The 23,686-nt window shown below is 35.9% G+C and overlaps 1 long non-coding RNA gene across 1 annotated transcript in view; it reads right to left on the bottom strand.

Annotated features, from left to right (window-relative positions):
* Nucleotides 1-476: 476 nt before the first annotated feature.
* LOC306859311 overlaps nucleotides 477-23,686 on the bottom strand; it is a 49,270-nt gene continuing 26,060 nt past the window's right edge. Inside the window, exon 4 of the long non-coding RNA XR_013783295.1 lies at nucleotides 477-2,733. This is a non-coding gene — a long non-coding RNA (uncharacterized lncRNA). The remainder of the gene's footprint in view (nucleotides 2,734-23,686) is intronic.

Below are 23,686 nucleotides of genomic sequence, written 5' to 3'. Positions count from 1 at the left end.
TGTCATGCGTGGCTGCACTCCGTCCACTCACAATGGAGAGAGGGGACTGGCGAGTGGTGCCTTTCTTTCCTCTCTCTCCTTTCCGGGGAGACTTCTGCATCTCACAATGATCCTTTTGTCCCCTCGCTGCTATTTTTCCAGCGTTTAACCCTTTAAATCTGCTCCTTTTCTGCCAGCCTTTCTTTCTGTTCTGAAAAAGAAAGCAAAATCAGAGAAGCTCCCTTCAGCTCAGTACATGCATATGTGTTGTTAACACTTAGAACTTTCAAAACGTATTTTTTTATATTATAATTAAATATGTAGTTAAATTACTTGAAGAAATGTATTTAATATTTAAAATATTCAAATGTATTAATATTATAAATATTCTGAAATACTTAAAGAAAATGAATTCTAATTTCAAATTTTCAAATGTTATTTTTTAAATGTCATTTTTGTATTTTCAAATGACATTTAGAATTTGTAATATTTTTTTTGGATAATTGATTCTACATTTTGCATTTTTACACGTTGCTTTTCTTATATTTTTACTTTGTTTACATTTAAAAGTTTGGTTTTGCTTTTAAATGAGACATGTGACCCTGGACCACAAAACCAGTCAAGTAGCTCAGGTATATTTGTAGCAATAGCCAACAATACATTGTGGGTCAAAATTATTGATTTTTCTTTTATGCCAAAAATCATTAGGATATTAAGTAAAGATCATGTTCCATGAAGATATTTTGTAAATTTCCTACCGTAAATATATCAAAACTTACATTTTGGTTAGTAACATGCATTGCTAAGAACAAGTTCATTTGGACAACTTTAAAGGCGATTTTTCTCAATATTTAGATTTTTTTGCACCCTCAGATTCCAAATTTTCAAATAGTTGTGTATCAGTCAAATATTGTCCTATCCTAACAAACCATACATCAATGGAAAGCTTATTTATTCAGCTTTCAGATGTATCTCAGTTTCAAAAAATCAACCTTTATGACTAGTTTTGTGTTCCAGGGTCCCATTTTAAAATTTGAATGCTGCTTTTTCACTTTTTTGAAGTAAAGTTTAAGTCTTTCTGTCCTCCACCCTATTTCTCTCCATCGGAAGTCTCATTATAGACAAGTTTTCACACACTCAACTGTCAACTAGTCATTTCTCCTTGGTTGATACCTTTCAGCTTATTGACCACCGCATGCATATGAGCAACAGTCTTGCAGATAGCCAGAACTTTCCTGAGCACCATTGATTGGCCAATCCAGCAGCGTTTGTAGTGAGAGGCCTCTAATTACCGCCCGCTCTTCTAAGATTTAGCTTTTAGCCTGTTTTCAACACACTGCCGCTCATGTAAATTGCAAATTGATTTCTCAGCCTGCCTCCCTTTCTTAAGGACTTAAGGGGTTCAAGACAGTCCACCATTGATTGAAGTCAGACTGCAGTGTTTTATTGCTGTCAGCCATAAGGCTTTTCAAGGGGAAAACTTCAATAAAGACTTTTGGGTTTCAAATTCAAGGACTTTGGAAAAGTTCCAGAAACTTTGAATCTCACCTGCAGTGTAATTTAAATGTTGTCTAAAGCTAAACATATTGCAAGGTTAGCTGCACAGGTGAGCCAACTAATGAATGAATGTTTTTTTTGAGATAAAAAAAGTCTGGTGGACTGATTTACTCATTCAGCTTGGAAGTTGAGGCTCCCTTGTTTGGCCAGGCACTATAATACACTGACTGGCAACCCTTACTGCTGTGTACTGGCAGTTAATTGTTCCCAGCTGTTGTGGCTCAGGGAACAAAGACACTTTTGAAAAGGTGATCTGTTGATTGGGGCACCAGCCTGATTTCCTTTAATGGGATGTGGATCACAGGAAAGGTGGCATCTGTGTACAGCGTTGCTGGTTCATGTGGCCCAGGGCTAACACACACACTGTAACAACAGTGGCCCATCTGTGTGTGTTTGTTTAAATCAGAGCGCATGTTGTTCATGTTTCAGAGGGAAAATACAAAGCAAGTGAGGAAGAGAAATGAGGTGATTCTGACAAATTCTTGTACTTCTGGTGTGAAGGAGGGTTTGTTAGTGGTGTTATGTCGTGGTCAGACATCCAAGAGCTTTGTGAGTCATGATAAATTATGGTTGTAGCTCAGTGTTGCGACATTAATATGATTGAAATAATATTAATACATTAATCCATTGAAAATGTACCTATATAAATATATGAGATAGATAGATAGATAGATAGATAGATAGATAGATAGATAGATAGATAGATAGATAGATCCTACACCATATTTTTATCAGTGTCGAAACGTTTCTTGTTACTGGTGTTTCCTCATAAATCTTTCTCTTTTATGAGTGATGTACAAGCATGAGGATAGAATTGTGTTGAAACAGAAGATAAAGAAACTGTAGGACAGAGGACCTGAGCGAACACAGGCAGAGCCACAGAAGAACATGTAGAAGCCATTCTGCTCACTTCTCTCTTCACACTAGGATAAATATTTAACAGAGCCTCTTAAAGACTTCACACTGTCTTATCTCTCTCTGGGATGGAGGGAAGGAGTGGAGAAATGTAGGCTTTGTAGCAGAGAGGGATTGTTAGAGCGGAAGAAAGAGGGGATAGAGAAAAACAAAGACAATGGGATACAGAGAAAGACAGAAAGTGACAGAATGATTTCACATTCTAGACTTCCCTTTAGGCCAGTGTTCAGTATCAGACAGCCCGTCTGTTGCATGTCCTGACACGGCTGTGGCCTCCATTAGCTGTGAAGGTGAAGCAAAGAACAGACTGAAATGTTGGCCGAAATGTTTTTACCAGACATTCATGCTCTTGTAACTCTGAAGAAGTGCAAACATGTTCACAGATGATTAAAAACAGAAAATTAACCATGTTTGTTTACAACTGTTATTAGTGCCACCATTGTTATTACTTAGGGTTGGATGATTTAAAAAAATTTTTTTAAATGTTTATTTTATCCAAAATGGTAAAAATATATATTTAAATACATTTGGAAAATATACTAAAATGTCATATTTAAAGATTTTAATCTGTATTAGCATAAATATATTTATATTGTCCAAAATAATGTATTAAAAAATGCATTTTGCATTTACCCGAAATGTATTTTAAGATTGGAAATGTTTTTTTTTTTTTTTTTTGTTCTTTTCATTTCTTTTTGTAATACATTTTGACATTTAAAGCTTTATATCTTTTTTTATTTTACATCTTTTTTTTTTCCAAGGAGAGGTGCGTTATTATTTTTCAAGTGGTTGTACTTGATATTTATACCTAATGGAAGATAAAACGTTTAAAAATAGCTTTACAGGAGGGGCCTTATCCATATCCAGGAACTGGAATGTCATATATATTTTACTTGGGAAAGGACTCTTTTGATTTGGGCCAGTTAGTAACCTGCCTATTAATCACTCAGTACAACTACAGTAGCATCATGGTAGTGAGTTTTGCATGGGCATGCAGTTTAGTTTTACATAATGGTGCATATCAGTATCAGTATCTTTGCACAGCTTATTTGGATTAATAATGTATCAATTATAGTTTGTTAATTCAGTGTTACAACTGATGGATGTCAGATAAGTAACATCCACATTGATTGATTGACTACAGAACCCCACTTACATAACAGTAAATATCAGTGTACCACTCCACATTTAGACAAGCACATGACCTCATTCCAGACACAGTGGCCCAGTGCATTGTGACACTCCAGTTTGGACAGAGGAGGGCTTTGAAAAAAGCTGACTGTAGCTGAAACTGAAACCGAAACCAGAGAAAGTAAGACAACACGAGCAGTCGGGCGAGGCTTGGGTGTCCGTATCCAGTACAGCGTATGGGTTTGGAACTGGAGCACTGGAATGGGAGCCAATGAAATAGTAGATCAGCAGGTGATTTTCCTCAGTATTCAAACACAGCCTGTGGATTTAGCAAGTCCCTGTTTCTGTTTTTCTACATATCACATCACTGTTTGCCACAGTAAGCTTTTAATGTGTAAACTACTGTGTGTAAACAAATGCTAAATGTGAGGAGGGTGCTATGTAGTTTGCCCAATAGGACGAATTGCAGTAAATGGATAACCTTGATAGTAGAGGCACTGAGATGTGGTTAACAGTTGAAGCTGCCCCAGCTGTTCTAGCAAAAACCATTACCCTTTACAACATCTACACTGCCACAGCTTCATAATAAAAAATATCCACAACACCTGTGATTACCCTCTAGCCCCTCCTCCTCCAGCTCGCTCCACAGGCCCAATTGTATGGACACAGTTCAGGGTCAGTCTATCCAAGCTCAGTATTCGGAGGTGTGCTAGCAAATCTCATAAACGAATCAGTCTATACTGACTACTGGTCATCAGATAAAGAGTAAAGCTGAGACATCTTAAAAGGTTACGGGAGCTCTCTCTTAAACTAGTTGCCTGTGAAGATCATATGATTTTTATTTTATTGTTCCAAAATAATGTTTTTATGTGTTCATTTTAATTTATATTCTATCCATGATGGATGTCTTTTAAAACATATGATAATTAGCTATAATGAGTTAATGTAAACCTCATTTACCTTAGTTACACATTTGACCCAGCTGCTTTGTCAACTAGTAAAATAATTAGTGTTTGTTGCTGCCATAATAATGGACCATTTCAGAAGTCTACGTGTTTTTTGTTTTTTTTCTTCTTAACAGTAATATTAGTAATACTGTAGCATGCATTAATATTATTCTTATAAATGGTTTCCAGCATTTCAGGAATAAAAATCTAGAAGTTCTAGAGATGTGGATTCAGACAGCAATTAAATTACCATATGACCTTGGCGTTGAAAACTATGTAATTTCGTGGTAGTAGGAAAAACAATTTGGGTTTGGATTGGCGATAAATTCACAACTATCCCTCTTAATGTTGAAATTATCTTTTGTCCCCATGATAAACAATTACCATCCAAATAGAGATTAATTTAGGATTCTTTTTTTAGGCGTATTGAATAGTATTTGCTTATTAGTATATTATTTGTTTGACATAACTGGTGGATGTTGGATACCATTGACCTTGCGGAAGTTGATGTTGGACTTTATGTTAACAGTTTACGTGCTTAACAGCTTTATGTTGAGGTGAAACATGCTTTAATTTATGTTTGTAGTCCCCATTTTTCCCTCTTAAAAGGTATAAAAACCAGAAAATACAAGGTTTTCAAAACAAAACAAACCAAACAAAGCAAAAAAATGAAACAAAAACAAAACAATCTAAACAAAGCAATAAACAAAACAAAGCAAAAGACTGAAAACATTTTTTTTTTAAAACACACACAACAAAGTGTTATAATGAATCTGTCCAAATAAAGGCCTTGCGTTTTGACAAACATCAAGCATGGAGTGAACAAAAGTGACCAAATTTTCCATTGAGGTGTTTACCTGGCTGAGGATGTGTTGTATTTCTGTGTTCATTGTTAGCCCTGTGTGTACATTTTTTAAATGAATGGTTGACCAATGAAGCCCAGCTTTGTATAATAATAAATACAAATTGAAATTGAAGTGTTTTTTTTTTTTTTCCATCTTTTGACGAACCCCATTCTCATGTGGCCTTGTGTGAACAGCATAGGCTTTCACTATGACAATTAAAGTCACAGGCCTTTCTTCCTACAAGCCTCCAAATTCTCTGTTATATTAGCAATTTCATCTGACAGTTCTCCAAACAGACCAGATCCCTTTTAAATGGGAACAATAATATGGAAAATGACTTCTATGTTGACTCATTCCCCTGTCATTCTCTCCCTGCATGTTTTCTTCAATGCGGGGCCATTAAGCTATCACGGACTAGGCTTAGGGGAAATGAAACATTGTCCAGAGCTGAAGGATTCCTGCGTGCCGAAGGGAGGACAGGCGGAGGGAGGGGCGTGTGATAGGATGATGAGGGGCAGACGTGGGGAAAGCGTGCTATCAAAGCTGAAGGAATGCAGAAGTAGACTGATGCAGTCTGGAGTTCAGTATGTCCTCTAAACACCTAATTACAACCAACAGACCAGAGACAGTCAGAGAGACACTCTCCATACGATGACCTCCACATGGCAATTTGGACACCATTGCTGGAAACTGTCCCATTAGAATGGAAAATCAGTAATGAGAGATCTTTAATATCCTAGTTGTTTCTTCTAGATAGCAAAGAGATAACATGGAGATCAATTTGACAAGTTAGCTGAAAGTTAACGATCTGTCATCAGTTCACTCACTATTACAGTATGTGCTTTCATTTTGATGTGGTATTCTGAAATTTGCATTCTTTTTTTTTCAGTTGTTGTGCTGCACCAAAATAATAATGCATAAGATTCAGAGGCCAGTATAACCTCGTAATAAACTCATCTGCGCTGCTCTCCATATGAAGACAAAATTGTGAAAAAAATGGTGAACTGCAAGAATTTTGCTCTTTTCAGGTATGCAGTGGGACGTGACTGAACAATTACTTTGAAGAGTTTACAGGAATAGTTCACCCAAAAATGAAAACACTGTCATTAATTACTCTCCCTCAAGTCGTTCCAAACCTTTAAGACCTTTGTTCATTTTCAAAACTAACATTTTCAAGGCCGAGAAAGGCAGTAAGGACATCATTAAAAAATTAAAATTAAAAAGTTCATGTGTCATCATTGGTTCAACCTTAATTTTATGAAGCTACGCAAATAAGTTTCGTGCGCAAAACAAAAATAACAACTTTATTCAACGATTACTTCTCTTTCCTGTCAGTCTTCACTGTGATATTCTCGTTAACAAAAATGACAACAAAAACAAAAGAGAGCAAAAGACTGACAGGGAAGAGAATAAAGTGCAGAATAAATTAGTTATTTTTGTTTTCTCAGAGCTTCATAAAATTAAGGTTGAACCACTGATGTCACATGGACTGTTTTAACAATATCCTTACTACCTTACTGGACCTTGAACGTGTCAGTTGTGTTGCTGTCTATGCAGGGGCAGAAAGCTCTCAAACTTGTAAGACCTTCATCTTCTGAACACAAATTGAGATATTTTGGTAAAAACATCTTAATTTGTGTTCAGAAGATGAAGGTTTTACGAGTTTGGAACAACATGAGTGTGAGTAATGACAGAATATTCATTTTTTGGTGAACTATCCCTTTAATTGATATCTTGAGTCATTTGAGCCACTTACTGCACTTGTCATTTAAGTTTCAAAGCTATTCATTTTTATTTCCATGGATGACAGAAAGATACTGATTTGGAACAACATGAGGATGAGTAAAAAAGGACACTTTTCAAGTAAACTATTTCTCTAATACTCTTTTATTTATTTATATTCATTCATTCATTTATTACAAATGCTAGTAAAATTCTTTAAATGGCCTCTTTACTATGACGGGGCTTTTTTGTTCTTGTTTTCATATCTACAGTACTTATATATATAATATTTATGATTAAGTGCTCTTTTTTTCCTTCATATAATCATCCATACTGCCCTTTTTTTTTTTTTTTACATCTTCATGGTACATAGTGCCTTTTTCTTTTTTTTACACCCACTCATGCACATATGCATCCACAATAGCGTGATTGGAATGCACATGTTGTCGTCTGTCTCGATCATTATATTGCCAAAATTTTGGGTTGGTTTCACCACCTCCATAGTGTGAGCGAGAGCAACATTCAATAATTATTGATCTGTGGACATACAACTTTTACCGGAGCGCCCATTTAATCACAAAAGCTGATTTATTGTTGCCTCTCTGACAATCCCATTAAAATGCTGTCTGGCTAATCAAGTCCATTCACTCTCCTGGAGGACTAATCTTTTACAGGCCTGCCAGAACAAATCCCTGTGGTAACAGGATTGTCAGGGAGTGAGGAGGACTATTCCTCTGCTTTACCCCATAAATGGAAAAATAAAGTTTACAAGAGTTTTGTGATTCCACACCTGATCCTAAGACAGTGTTTTATCCTGTTCTGTTCTAATTATTGTTTTGTCAATTATTGTCGGTTCTCTACATGGAGGATTGACGAATTACACACCACATTTACAGACTGCATAACTAACTTCTTGATTCAGTGTATTTCATATTTTTCTGTTAAAAAGTGCATTCTCCCAGCTGATATAGACGCCAAGGCCAGCATGTCTACTTTCTAAAACCAATGACAGTCTGCACTCTAAAAAATGTCCTTCATAATTTAATTATGAACACCTGATAATACTGAGTAAAATTTCTGAAAATAGGCTGTGAGCTAAAACGTCTGTTTACTTATTTTATCCTCTGAGTAAGATTGACTACACGTTCCTTTAATTGCATTTTTAGAGTGCAGACCTTTGTTGTTTTTTGAAGATATTTTTCTATTCCGTCATGTTATTGAATTATGTGTTCAGACCATTATGCAGCCATACTTTTGTGGCTCAGCAACATGATGCATCGTTGACAGTAAGCCGTCTTTGTGGCCGTTCTTTGACCTTGGAGTGTTTGTTACAAAGCCTTTTGTGAGGGAATTGCTTTGAGGGCTTTTACGTGGACTGCAGTATTTGCGTTGTGATAATATGCTGTGCAGTGCTCTCTGTGATGGGTTAGGTGTGGCAAACTTCACTGCACACGTATCTGGACCATATACATTCCAGAGTCATGCAGTTATCTGAACTATTTGGTTGGAGGCAGTGCAGGCTCAAATGTGCCGATGGTTATGCTTGGGTGGTTTTGGCCACTATACAGGTTTACAATTGTGCATGTGCATCTTGTAGTTTTTTAAGAGGCTCCGGTTTGAGGTAAAAACAAATTGATGGTCCTGTTTGAGATAAAAACAAATTGATTCCAGCGGAGGCACATAAGGTCCTAAAGCTTGCTATAATGAAATTGTACTTTTAAAGCCTTCAGGTTTCTCCTGTGTGGATATATTTGAGGGGGAGCTGAGTTTTATGAGATTTTCATTGTGTGTGGGGCTTCATCCGCTAAATGAATTGAGAACCCAGTTGAAAGTGACAATGAAACCCTGAAGATGCTTGGGCAAGCTTTATGGCAGAATTTCATTTGTATTCGAGTCTTACTCCTATATAAAGATTAAACAAGGAGCATCTTAAATATGTCAATCTGTAAACTTTACAAATCCACGGAAATGAAAAGGGTTTGCATCTTAAAATCCTAGTTTATAAATGGTTGAACCAAATCAGGTGAGGCTATGAAATCGCTGGAGTGAGATATAGGTCTATAAAACCAACTGGATTATGTAGAGTGCGTATCTCACACTGGCTTTTTCTTATGAAAAAAGACCTTTTATTCAGATTCTATATCATTTTGTGCAGTGTTGGTGGTTGCACTTTTGTGTTTCAGCCTCTCTGACCCACAATGCGATCTGATATGTCCATTGTTCTGATATGCAGGCTCTATGGAGAGAGTTATTAAAGTAATGTGTAATATCGGCATTTTCCTACTGCCTCTAGCTGTGTTTATATTGCATTATTTTATCAGAGAAAACCTTTTCAGCCAATTGTACGTGATAAAGGGACTTCATATGTGCTTAGTGATCAATGCTTATTATAGGAAAAGCTATTGACTCTCTTCTCATTGTCACCTGAAGGAAAGATGATTGTTCCCCTTCCAAATGCATATTCTTCTGCTGATATTAGAGTTAAATAGTGGAAGATGATCATTAAAGGGAAGCAGGCTCAGACATGGAGAAGTATCGACCATCATCGCAGACAGGCATGTGGTGTTTCTTGTCTTACAGAGATACATGCAAACGCTGTCTCACGGGCCACTGCGCTGACGTACTGCAACAAGCTCTTCATTAGAACAATATGCAGAAAAGCGGCCCGTCTATTGATCTCACTGGTATTATAGTTCCTCTCAATGCTTGGATCTCATCTCCGGTGAAGCGTATCGTCAGCTGGCTAGTATTGTTACAGACAGGCAGTGGAACATGAGCCTGCTGTCTAGACAGGAAACCATCAGCTAGAAGCGTCCTCATTTTACCATTTTATATTTATTTCTTTTGTTTCTCATAGATCATTGGATTGTTGATGGTCTTAAAACGAAACCTTCTTTTCGTTCGCTGTTTGCATAGAAGCTCAAGTCTTGTACAATTGAAGTAATTATACCTTTCGATTTACAGCATCCATTGCAGGCGCTTGCTCCATTTACTTTCACTGCTTTGCTCTAAAAGATTGTCAATCTGGGAATGGCCACTGCCAGTGGAGTGCCAGTAAAGTCTTGTCGATTTTATTAAAAATGGGGACAGATGTTTGTCATTACCCTTATTGATAAGTGCATGGTCAATTGTGTGATTTATTCAGGAGGCTCAGGCTAAGCTTTAGTCACAAGTTTTACAGTGGCTTGATCAATAGCACACAATGAACAAGTACAAGAGCAGCACACGTGAATGCAAGAGTGTAAGCAAAGGGTTTTGGTGCGTTTACGCATGAGGATTTTTAATGAGGATTACTTTCAGTTCTTTGTATGTTATATCAGGCTATAGGCTCTATAAGAATAGCGTGGTACATAAGGGATTTTTCTTAACATGGGTGCCACAGTCTAGTTTGTCAAAGCCTTTAGTCCAAAAGTAGATCAGGACTGTGCTGAAAATCTCTCACAGATGTCACTATGTTAAAGAAGATGGATCTATTACACAATGCGTGACAGTGAAAATTGCAAGCGCCCCTCACCGCAGGCCCAAAGCTTGTCAGAACCTGTGCTGCCAGATCCAAAAATAGAGCCTCAAAGGTACTTCAAATTGTAGGTCAGGCACAATAGATTTAGTACATTATGAGTATAATATTCTCAAGTGACTGAGAGTTCAAGGCCATCCTTCAAATCTGAGGATGTTTCTACTGTTTGAAAATGTTAGTAACATTATTTGGCATTTTTATAACGTAGATGAAACATTGGAGTCAATAAGAATTTAAAGGAAGAATTTAATTATTTTATTCAGCATGCAGTAAATTGTTCAGAAGTGACAGTAAAGACTGTTACAAAAAACCTATTGCAAATAAATGCTGTTCTTTTGAACTTTATAATCTGAATTTTTTTTTATCAAATGTATCATCTGTTTTAAACATTCATAGTAATTTTTCAAAATATTTCTTCAGCACCAAATCAGCATATTAATATGATTTCTGAATGACTGAAGATTGGAGTAATTGCTGTTAAAAATTCAGCTTTTCCATCACAGGAATAAATTACATTTAAATATATTAAAATAGAAAAGTTATTTAAAATCGTAATAATATTTCATATTGTTTTTACTGTATTTGATTAAAAAAAAAAGCCATGGCAAGCATATACATACAAAAAAAATATATACATACCAATGTGATATGTATGTATGGCCCTAGATGTTTTTGAAATATACTAATGACATCTTTGTCGCCATGAACAATGACTGTTTGCTCTAAAGCAAATGTCTAGCGCTCATTGTGCCGTGGGGGTGGCCACGCAGCCATCTGTTTGTCTGATCAGCTCGTTTCTGGTTCTATGGACCAGTCTGACCAGAGAGACGCACATTCCTCTGACTGATATAGAGCCTTAAGATGCTGTGGCTCTGGGTTCCAGCGCAAATGCAATTACAGCAGCCTTACAATGTCAGGGTAGACACGACCCTGACAGCAGCTAAAGAATGAGCAGTTTAGAGATTGAATTATCCTGCTGCAGCACCGCTGCCTGTCTGGGGTGTGAGGGATGATATAGAGCTGTCTAGAGCTGAGCTACATCTAATTTTCTCTCTCTTTCACTCTTGTCTTTTTTATGTATTGGCTATGTGTTGTGAAATATCTGACATCTTTAATGTAAAGTAAAGGGACTGTTTGGACTAAAATTAAAATGCTGTCATCCTTTTCTAACCCTACAGTTGTTCCAAACCTGTATTCTACTTTTTTCTGGGGAACACAAAAGGAGACATTTTTTGAACAATTTGATGCTATGTAATAACAGTTCATAATGCCTTTTGGCTGTCAAAAAAACAAACAAAAATGGTTTCATTTTAGCTGATCAAAATGCTAGAATAGGCTTCATTCAAATTGTAATATTACAGATTTCCATCTTTTTTTTTTGGTATGCCATTCAAAATTTTGGTGTTCGTAATATGTTTAAATGTTTTTGAAAAGCTGTGTTTATTTAATCGAAAACATGAATAAATGTTATTACAATTTTAAATACTAAATTTTCTATTTTAATATACTTTAAAATGTCATTTATTTGTGCGATGACAAATCTTCAGTGTCACATGATCCTTCAGAAATCATTCTAATATGCTGATTTGGCGCTCAAGAAACATTTCTTATTATCAATGTTGAGTATTTTTGTGGAAACGGTGCTAATTAGTTTTTTTTTTTTTTTTTTTTCAAAATTCCTTAAATGTTCAAAAGTATTCATATTAATCAATCAATATTAATTCCTTTTTTTTTATCTTACTGACCTTAGTCTTATAAACATTACAGAAAAAATTTACATTGAAACATTATTATTTGTAATATCATGAGACTACGTAAACAAGCCAAGATGTTCATTTGGGGCAAAATTAAATCCAGGGACTTTTTTTATTGCATTAGATGTTAGATCATTTTTTTCCATTTGAATATCCCATGATTTTTTGCCTCTTTTACTCTTTTGCATTTGATAGGACAGGAAGGAAGAGGGCACAGAATTATTGGCAGAAGAAGGGTTAACGGAATCAGGAAATGCCACAAGTTGTTCTCAAACACAGTATGTCTGTTTGAGCTTCAACATATGTAAACGTAGTATTTTCCCAGTATCCCTCGAGTTTTGTAAACTTTCATTGACTTTAAAAAGCAATTACTGTGATATTATTTGAAACAAGGCCAATGCCTTGAACCACCTTGTTGTGCAGATTCCAGTGCTAATGAATTTGCTCCTCAACACTGACACAGAAATCAATGGACATTTTCTCTTTACTGTCATATTCAGAACGTATGCTTGAAGAAAGAACCTTCTCCCGTCCTCTGACTGCTCTGTAGTCTGTCCTTTATCTCATTTCATTCTCTATACCTTACATAAATTCCCTTTTTAATTGTTCCTGTAATGGCTCTTATAATGTTTGCAGTGTAGCACATATGAGCCATAGAGTCGGTCATGTAATGGAGGCTTAAATGAACTGTTAATTCATGTGGCTGAAGGATCAAGGGACGAAGCAAACGGCTATAGATCATAACAAGTTCTTACATAGAAGATTCAAGATTCAAGATTTTTATTCGTCACATGCACAATTATACAGAGTATAACCAGCAGTGAAATGTAAGTCAGGTCCGCTCCAAGGACAGTGCAATTATATAGAATACAAATATTAAGAAAAATAAAAATAGAAAAAAAAAAAAAAAGATAAATAAATATATAAATATAAATGTGCAGGTCAGTATGTTGTTGACATAAATAGTAATATAACAGGAATGTGCAAAGAAGTTGTACAGGGTATTTAAATAGCAGCAATATGAGGTAGAACAAATTATGAATAGCTTATTGATATAGTGATATTTACATGGAGTCAAGTGATGTTATGACAGAGTTAGAGTTTAGGAGCCTGATGGCCTGGGGGAAGAAGCTCCTAAGTCTCTCAGTTTTTGTCATCAGGCTATGGAAGCGCTTACCAGATGGTAGCAAAGTGAATAGATGGTTACCAGGGTAATTTGAGTCCTTGATGATTTTGACAGCTCTATTTTTGCAGTGTTTGAGGTAGATGTCCTGCAGAGAGGGGAGAGCAGACCCTGAGATGCGCTCAGCTAAGCGCACAACTCTCTGTAGTGCTTTGCAGTCCTGATTGGAGCTGTTTCCATACCACACTGAGATGCATTATACTGAGATGTCATGCACTGAGAGGCAATATGCTCTGTAATCTGTATGAACAGTGTTACAGGTGGACTGCTGCAGGATCTAATCATGTTCCTCATGCAAATGCATTGTAAATACATATTGCACATGTGAGTCCAGCTATCAATCTGTGTTGCAGTGTATGCATGCATTGGTAAGCACAGAATAGTGATGGATGATACAAAATTCTGTGTGTCTGTAATGGGGGAGGAGGGTTTGCTGTGCATAACTGAAAATCATTCAGACAGTTGTGCAGTTTAACCTTGAAATGTCATGTACAACACTGACATGTGTCTCCCACTCTTTTTTTCAGCGACTTAGCACCAATTAATGCAAGAAAACAGCATTAATTGGTGCTAAGTCGCTGAAAAAAAGAGTGGGAGACACATGTCAGTGTTGTATATGAGCTAACGTGCCATTGTGAGTAATGCATTTGCTTGTGGGATCGCAATATTGACCGTAGATAATTTGACAATGTATCAGCCTGCCTCATAATACTGACACACAAGGCCTCACAGTAGATTTCCAGTCTCATCACCAAAGCTTTACATTGATGTGCTGAAGATAACCTTGGCTTAACATTTGCCCAGATTTTATGTACAGTATCAGTTGTAATATAGAGTGGAGTGAAAAACTGAGACCACTTATATATTTTATTTAATTTTATATAAATGTTTAAATGTTGTATTATTTGGTTTTACTCTTAAATTTTAATTTTATTTTAATTGAATTCAGATTTTTTTTTAGTATTCGATTTTACTCTTAAATTTAGCTCTTACTCTTATGTATTTTTATTATTTATTTTATTTTATATAAATTTAGAATGTTGCAGTATTTGATTATACTTAAATTTTGTTATAAAAAAAAAAAAAAAAATTGTTATCTTTAGGGATGCACCGAATGTTTGGCAACTGAAATTGTTCGGCCGAATTAGCAAAAAGACCGAATAAATTGTACCGAACAATGACGTGACACGATCAAATAGAGGCGCGCACTAATGCAGCAAACACGTCTGCAATGTGGAAGTATTTAAAACTGTCAAAGACGCAAAAATCATTACAAGCACGAAGCACCGACAGCGAGAGACTGCTTATCGCTGCATCTCATGTCTCCGATGAGAAGAGGAAGAGGTGGTTGTTGCTGGTTACTGTTTGATGATTGAAAGCGCGAAATGGCCTCAAACGATTAGTAAATAAACTGCAGAATGTTATGTTTTCTAATACACGCACAAATTGCATTCAAAAAGCGCTGCACGAGCTCTCGACGCCAGGGTTCAAAGTCCTGAACTAAAACTAAATCACTGTTACTCATCATTTGCTCGGTAACATTTTTATCATTTTTTTTAAGGACAATGTTATCAAACAAACATATTAGTACTTCTAGACATTTACTAAAGATTTTAAGAAATCAGTTTATTGCTTACGTCCAGCCAACATTTTTCTAAATAGAGACCGTGGTAGTTAGTGACTAAGATATTTTTCCCAGTTGTCTGAGCTTAGGACAGTAGTTTTGAAGAGCTGGACTGTAACCCAGTGATGGCACTTAAGGGAGCTGATGAACAGTTCTGGGAGCACTAATAGATTCTGCACTGTGCCAAAATGGATCCCGTCTCCTCCCAGGCCGCTATGTTGTCACTGTATTTGTGAATCAAATAAATTATTGATGGATAGCTGATCGGGAACTCAATTACAGGCATATTACTGAGGAAGGCGGACACCAGGATACTGACGGCCTATTGAATTAGCACCCTCACACACAGAGAAAGTGTCCTTCAGACTCGGTCCTCCTTCCAAGACCACATGGGGATCCCAAATGCCTCAGGCCATTTCTGCCCACCTCTTACGTTCCTTTCAGCACTCTTAAAATGCAGTTTTTATATTATAAGGAAATTTATTGGATTGATTATCATGTCTTTTGGAACAAATGACCAACAGAAAGTTTTCTTTTATTATTTTATATGTGCTTGTTCCCATATTTGGAAGCACAATGGCCTTGAATGGCCTGTATGCAGTGTGTCTGAATGGAAGGATCTAATCAGAGATGCCAGTATTCAGAGGCATTAATGTTTTTTGGTGTGTTAATATGGAGCTGCTGTGCTGTATACGTCTATGGTTATGTTTACATCGATTTCTGTGCACAGACCTTGACACATCGGTTGAATATGTCTGTTGCAGCTGCTGAGCTTCCATCTGAGCTTCTATAGGAGCAACAATGAGCCTGACGTGGGCTGAAAATATATGTGCATAAATATTGGCATTTATAGGAATCTCATTCATATAACATGATACTTTGAATTGGAACCTTGCCTCCCAAGGAAAGAAGCTATTACAAAGTTAATGTGAGCTCCGGATAGAGAGCTAGAGGCTGAATTGGGTGCATTTATCTTTTTCCACTGGTCAGCAATTGAAAGGAGAAAAAAGTGAAAGAAAAAAAGCTTGCTGATACGAAGAAACACCTTATTGAACAGATCAATTTGCTTTAGTCATCAAGCACATTTTTTTCTAAACTGTTCTATATCCCTTTTTTCTGCACCCATAGTCAGAAATCTGTTTGTATTTGACTAGTTCACATATAACGAGACTGATTAAAATTGATTGAATTTAACTTTACAATGAGCAAAAAGTAACTTGAAATAACAATGCACAATACTTTATAGCACTTATTAATCTTGATTAATGTTAATTTCTATATATTAGATAATGTAATGAATGAATGAGCAAAAGTATCTATTTTTAAAGTAATCTAGATTTGTAAATACTGTAAAAATAAGTTAATGTAAACTATTGCATAGTGTTTTTTTTTAACACACGTCACTTCACTTTCACGTTCACACTTCACTTTTTTTTTAATTATTGTTAAGCATCATTTATTTTTTAAATAATTATTTAATCATTATTTTAGCTTTTAATGGTTTGTGTGGTTCTTAAAATACATAAAAAAAAATAAAATCTGCAAGCATAATACTATAATGCAATACAACTATAATTTATTACTATAATTAGTTTTCCTAGAGTACTAAACACCTACAACCCATTTATCCTCATTTAAATTGTACTATACTTGTACTCTCTCTCTCTCGCTCTCTCTCTCTCTCTCTCTCTCTCTCTCTCTCTCTCTCTCTCTCTCTCATTCTATATATATTTATATCAATATAACATTTATTTCATAATGATATTTTCCCCCATTTTAAATTCTTATTATCCAACAAAAGGTTAGATTTTAGATGCAGATTCATTTTCACAACCTTCTTTCATCATATTTAGCAAGGGTGCCAATATTTTTGGCCATGACTGTATATAAATTTTTTGATTTGCCATCATTTAAATTGCAAAAAAAATCCAGAATGGTCCTCATTTTGTGGCTTTCATTGTCGTTGGAGATTCTGACATAGCTGGGCAAGAGACCTTTGTTGTTGCTTCGTTGTGTCTGTTTTTTTCTGGAATATTCTGAGACTTTCTTGATTGTTTCTGTGCTTGATCTTGGGCTAGATGGTGTACTCTAATGCAGTCTATGGCATACTGCTCTGATGCATATACACATTTATTGATAGACTATAAAGAACACGCTGATGTCAGCTTTACTGACAGCCTTGGGCAAACAGGCACCAGCAATATGTCTCACCACCACAGTTTTCCATGCAGTGTGGGTGGGTTGTATCACACTGTCTCCGTCTCTCACTCCAGACGCCATTCTGGCTCCATGGCCCCCCCTTTAATTTATTGCAGCTTCAGGCTCTCTGTTAGAGCACCAAACCTTCACTCAGCTAGATATATATTGTACTCATGTCAATCAATTTTCATATAGCTGAATATTTTCAGCTGCACGTGCTCCAGCCATTGATCACTGCTGCTTAACTCTGCATCTGATAAACCACCTGACAGATAATGTTTTTTTTTTTTTTTTTTTTTTTTTACAAAACGAATCATCTCTGATCAATACGTCGACCGAGTCGCTGCTCTGAAACTATCAATCACAGAGACGCAGAAAGGAAATCAACAGTGCTACCTTTATGCCTTTTAAAGTCACTGTAAACAAAGTAAGCACCTCGAATGATAAACATTCACTTTGTGTTTTGCCAAGTGCAGTGACATTGATCGGATGAGTGGCAACTGTGAACTTCATGAATCATGCAAGTGAGAATTGGCTGGTGTGTATGCGAGCTGGAATGTGTCCATCTCTCTGTCCGTGACTCATCTGTGCCAACTCAGAGCTGCAGCTATATATAGAGTTCCTGACATCAGGCGCTGTTGAGGGAAGAGCTGGTGGAAATGGTATCCCGACACAACGAGCCTGTCAAGGTTTGAATAGACAGAGGAGCTCAAGTGACACACAGAGTTGCAGACCAAAAGTTATTGTTCACATGTTTCCTAGGGGAAAAAAAAACATTGGAATGTTTATACCTCACGTTCTGTTGAGATTTCATGTTTGTAACCGTTTCAAATATGTTTTCATAACATTAGGAATAAGTCTTTACGCCCTTAATGTTTTATTTTGTTTTGTTTGGTCTAAAATTGGTCTCGCATTTTTGTTTTTTCCATTTTAATTAAAATGTTAAAGTTTTAGTAATTTTGATGTGTTTGCATAGCATTAGGAATAAGAATTTAGGCCATTAATATTTCATTTCATTTTATTTTGTCTAATGACCAGTGTCTAATACTTTTGTCTAATATTTTTGTATGTCTGTTTTCATTTTAAAGTTTTAGTAATTTTGATGTTTGTTTTTTTTTAACGTCTACATAGTTTTTTTATGAATTTTACTTTCAGTTTTAGTTATTGTAGTTGAAGTTGTAAAAAGTAAATCAAAATGGGAAATGTTGAGCTAAAATTATTATTTGTTTTATATTTAGTTTTATTTAATTTTTTTTAGTTAACTATAATAACCGGCTAATATCCAAATGACTAAATGAAAAAAAACGATGAAAAATGAAAAAAGCTCTGACATGTAATTATGTGAACCAACACAAAAGTGAGTTATATTTAATACACACACAATTGCGGTCTTGTTCAGCGACACATGAATGGCAACAATGCGAGTGGTTAGCCACAGTAACCAGAGTTCCCCCCTGCAGCTAGTGGATTAACCCACCTCTGTCTTTAATTAGAGCTCTAAAGCACTCTCATCTGACTCCTCTTTCAGCCTCAGAAATGCATTGGTACTCTAATCAAAGAAATTTAAAACCACACACATCCCCTGAAGTCTTTGCTGGTATAGTTTGCAATATTTCTATAAGCTGGTTTCAACACGGCTCTAAAAACAATGTGACTAGTATGCCATGGAACTCACTTTTTTTTTTTTTTCTTTTTTTTTTTTTTTTTTTTTAAATAGCAGAGAATCTTCTTCTAGGCTGCTCCAGTCTAAACTAGTCTGAGCATGCATATATTGTGTTTGGAATGGCATTAAAATCTAAATTCATCATAGGTGACCTTTTGTATGCACAACGGCCTGCTTGTGCTGCCCTAAACGCCATGCCTGCACTACATAGAAAGTTCATGTTTCTCTATGGGCTGTGTCACATGTTCCCAGCCAGATTAGCAGCCTTGCATGGACGTGACTGGGCGTCTGTTGGAAAGGAAGGCGTAAAAATGGAGCCCAGTTGCTTCTACTGCTTCAGACCAAAATTAATTTCACTCCTGCTATTGCAGAAATTTCAGTGATGTGAAACTTGATTATACATTGCTATTGTTCTGTTATTACTCACTGGTTGGTCTTTCATATTTTTATTTAGTAGAGTTCTCTTACAGGTTTGTTTTAATGTTGATAGTACAACTCAGATAATCATTTGATTATGTTTGAGTTCATACTGAAATTAGTGTCAAATGATTAATTGCATCCAAAATAAAAGCTTTTTTTACATAATATATGTGTATTGTGTATATTTATTATGTATATATAAATACACACACATGTATGTATATATTTAAGAAAAATGTTTATATATTAAATATATATATATATATATATATATATATATATATATATATATATATATATATATATATAATATAAATTATATGAATATAAATATATGTAAATACTTGGGAATATTTTCAAAATATATACTTTATGTGTGTTTATATATATATATATATATATATATATATATATATATATATATATATATATATATATATATATATATATATATATATATATATATATATATATATATATATATATATATATATATATATATATATATATACACACACACAATAAATATACACTGTACACACTCATATATTGTGTAAACAAAACCTTTTATTTTGGATGCAATTAATCTATTGACAGCACTAACAGAAAACTTTGATTTTTGATTATAGACTTTGGTATCTTGGCAAATTTCAGCAGTTTGTGACATTTGTTGAGCTCACTTCTGAAACCTTTTGTAAGATTTCATGGTTCTTTTTCTCAGGAGCCTCTATTTAATCCCATTGCTGTCTTTGAGATACTGAGTAGAAATTGAGCTACTTTTATGAGTTTTATGAGAGCGGCAATGAAGGGCAGATATTAACAAAAAAAGCCATTCAGCTAGTGTCTTTCTCTCCGTCTTGCTTTCTGCCTTCCTCCATTGACTCAGACTCCAACTGTGTGGAATCACAGAGCATAAATAGCTGAGAAATGTCTTTTCTGTGCAGCCAAAGTGCTGGATTTAACCCCTCCGTACTGATCCCCCAGGCTGCTGCTTAATTCTCCAATTTTCAGCTGTTAGAGATAAAATAGGAATAATAAACATCTGAAACACCCAATAATAATCCATCTGACCCCGCTCCCCTCCTCTGTATGGACACTGAGGCCAGGCTAGAGTTTCAGTCCATCCTAATCTCTCCCAAACCCAAAGACTGCACTCGCCCGGCCGGCTAATGAAACCATATCACCAAACTGGAGCAGCCTGGGACTGATTATCACCACATTCATGCAACCCCCCCCCCCCCCCCCCCCCCCCCCCCCCGCCAAAAAAAAATCTCTCACACACATTTTGAACCCTGAGATTGCATAGAATGTGATAGCATTTTTGTATGCAATAATATGTTCTCCAGCCTCATTCAGTTCAAACAACTGAATCCTTTTTATGGATTTATTACTGTCCATGTGTAATTCAAAGTAACCCAGTATGTCAAATCCAATGAGTTCTTAAATTTTTTTTATTATAAATATAAAACCAAATTTATGTGACCCATATTGGCAAAATGAATCGGAATGTTCACAGTCTAATTTTGAGCTACCGTCAAAAGAAGTAAAAAATGTTGTGTTCGAATTTAAGGTTTTCACAAAAATTAGTTCATTAAGCCCTCTTCTAGCAATCCCAATGCTCCAAATAGTAATTAAACATCTAAAATCATCTTTATTTGTATGTTTTCTGAGAGGAGTACCTTTTTTTTTTTTCTCTGCTCACTTCTGGACGACTGCTTCTTAACACAGGTTGGTCTATTGTTACAAAGAGTAGCATTCAGCTTTGTGAATATTCATATCGAATTCTCAATGACATGAGTCCAAACCAGTGAAATATGATTTTCAAATCCATGCTGATGAAAACAAAACGATTGCGCTGACTGACATTTTTAAAGAGTGTGCATTAGACACGCCTGTCCAAGCATGCGCAATACATTATTGCGAAATATGACTTGGTGAGATTCAAACAAACATAATCTGTTATGTCTTACATGAACGTTTAGTTAATGGTTGGGGAAAAATCTGATGTGTAACATTATATTAGATCCATGCATTACAGTAGGTCTTACTTTAGATCTGTCACAATGTTAATCAAACATTAAAGGGGTCATCGGATGCCCATTTTCCACAAGTTGATATGATTCTTTAGGGTCTTAATGAAAATCTATAACATACTTTGGTTAAAATTTCTCAATGGTAGTGTGAAAAACACCCTTTATACCCTGTCAAAATCAGCTCTGTTTTCAGCTAGCCGTTTTAGTGTTGCTTTAAATGCTAATGAGCTCTGCTGACCCCGCCCCTCTCTTCTGTGGAGTGACGAGCAGACTGTAAACTTCAGCCATGAAACTTGCTAACTAGCACATTATTAGGAAAGGTGATTTGCAAAGATTCATAAAAAACCCTTAAACTCACTTCTTCTGTAGCTGGATCACGAATGATTCGCGAACATAAATGCATTTAGGCAGATCGGGGATCAGCGCATTCCCTTCAAAAACTAAAGTAATGTTAATCCTCTGCATCTTCAGCGGCTCAGATGTCGGGAGTAAATGATGACTGCTATGTTCGGAATTACATCAACAACAAAAAACCTCAATCGCTTAATTGAAGACATCTTGTCTTCCCCTGCACCGGAGTCGGTCACACTGTTTACAGCTCACTCAGTTCTCTCAGCTCACTCAGGGCGGGTCTAAGGTAAGACGCCCTTGTCATTCAACTATCATGGGAGCGGCCTGTGCAGAACTACGTCATTCTGACAGGAATCTCAGAACAGCCTGATTTGAGAGAGGGGATTTTAAAATAGGAATTAAAAAAAAAAAAAAAACTGGGTGGATTTTTATCATTATAGGGTGGATGTGTACACGCACTTCCAACACACATTTATGTTCAAACAACATATAAAGTGAATTTTGCACCCAATGACCCCTATAAAAGAAAAGACTGAATTATTCGCTGTTCTTGATTAAACTACTGTTTATTTGCATCTTTGTTCTTATTTTTAATATCAAAGATACAATTAAAAATAGCTATATTGTGATTAATAATATAGTAATTATATTAAGAAAAGAATTGGAGGAAAATATGCAACATTGCTTGGTGATTTTGCTTTGGAATTTTCAGAAAGCATTAACTTGATTTTTCTCAAAATCAACTCTGCTGACTCTATCGCCTTCAAACGGCTGTAGCTCAGTCTTTTTTGTCCGATTCCAACAAGTCATGTACCAGTTTGAAGATATTTTAATGGAGAATGTGAAAATAAAAAGAGCTAATTTTTGAAAATTTGCTCATTCCGACTCATTTTGCCTGCACGGGTTACATAAAATATCTTACTGACCCCAACCTTTAGTATGAATTAATCAAATATATTTATAAATATAAGTATATTTTATATAATATGTTTATATTATATTATTTTTGTCAGCTGTTCTTTGTCAGTGCTATATAATGTATTTTTTTTTTTTTCTCTTGTAATTAGAAATGACTGGGAAAATCATGGACATTTATTGGTCATAAGGCGTGGGATCCCTGTATTTTAGTTTAAAACTGAAAATCACTAGCATGTCATCTTCATTAAGGGGTATGCTGGAGTAGTCCTGCTCTTTTGCTCGCTTAATGAGTACCAGCAGGGGACAACTGCAAGGCTTGCAGCTTCTCATTCAACCAAATTACTTATTACCCTGATTCATCACTGGGCCGTCATTTGTGCACCTGAACCCCCTGGACTGTACAGGCGGAAGACGGCAAAGCTGCTAAAAACTGGCATGACCTCTAACAATAAGGTCAGATTGAGATTTTCAGCGTTTTAGGTCATTAGCGGTGTTTCTCATCCTTTGTGTTTATTTTGGACTCCTGCATTAAGTAAGCTCAGCTGCTCGGTTCTTTAGTGCTTTATAATCTAATATGCTTAAGATATCATGGGGTCAGTGGACATGTGGTGTTTGAGGTTGTGCTGGGTGGTGAATTGTACATGCTTGAGGTTGATTTTATGAGTGACACCTGTCAAACTCACTCTTCCCTTCTCTGTCCCTCCCTTTCTAGCTTTGAAGTAAGACTGCTTTGTGGTCATTAGTGCTGCACTCAGCAGGCTTGCAGTAGCCAGACTGCTTGCCTCAGCATTAATGGTTAATTTTTTTTCTCTTCTTGTGGGCGATAGAGTGATGGGTCTGCATCCTCACAAGGCCCTGCCAATCTGTTTCCATACAGCCACTATCATCTCCCAATTATAGTCAGCCTGGGAAGAAAAACTGCACCGTT

This window comes from Barbus barbus, assembly GCF_936440315.1.
Source record: "Barbus barbus genome assembly, chromosome: 40".
Classification (NCBI taxonomy): Eukaryota; Metazoa; Chordata; class Actinopteri; order Cypriniformes; family Cyprinidae; genus Barbus; species Barbus barbus.
This window is presented reverse-complemented; position numbering and strand designations above follow the sequence as displayed.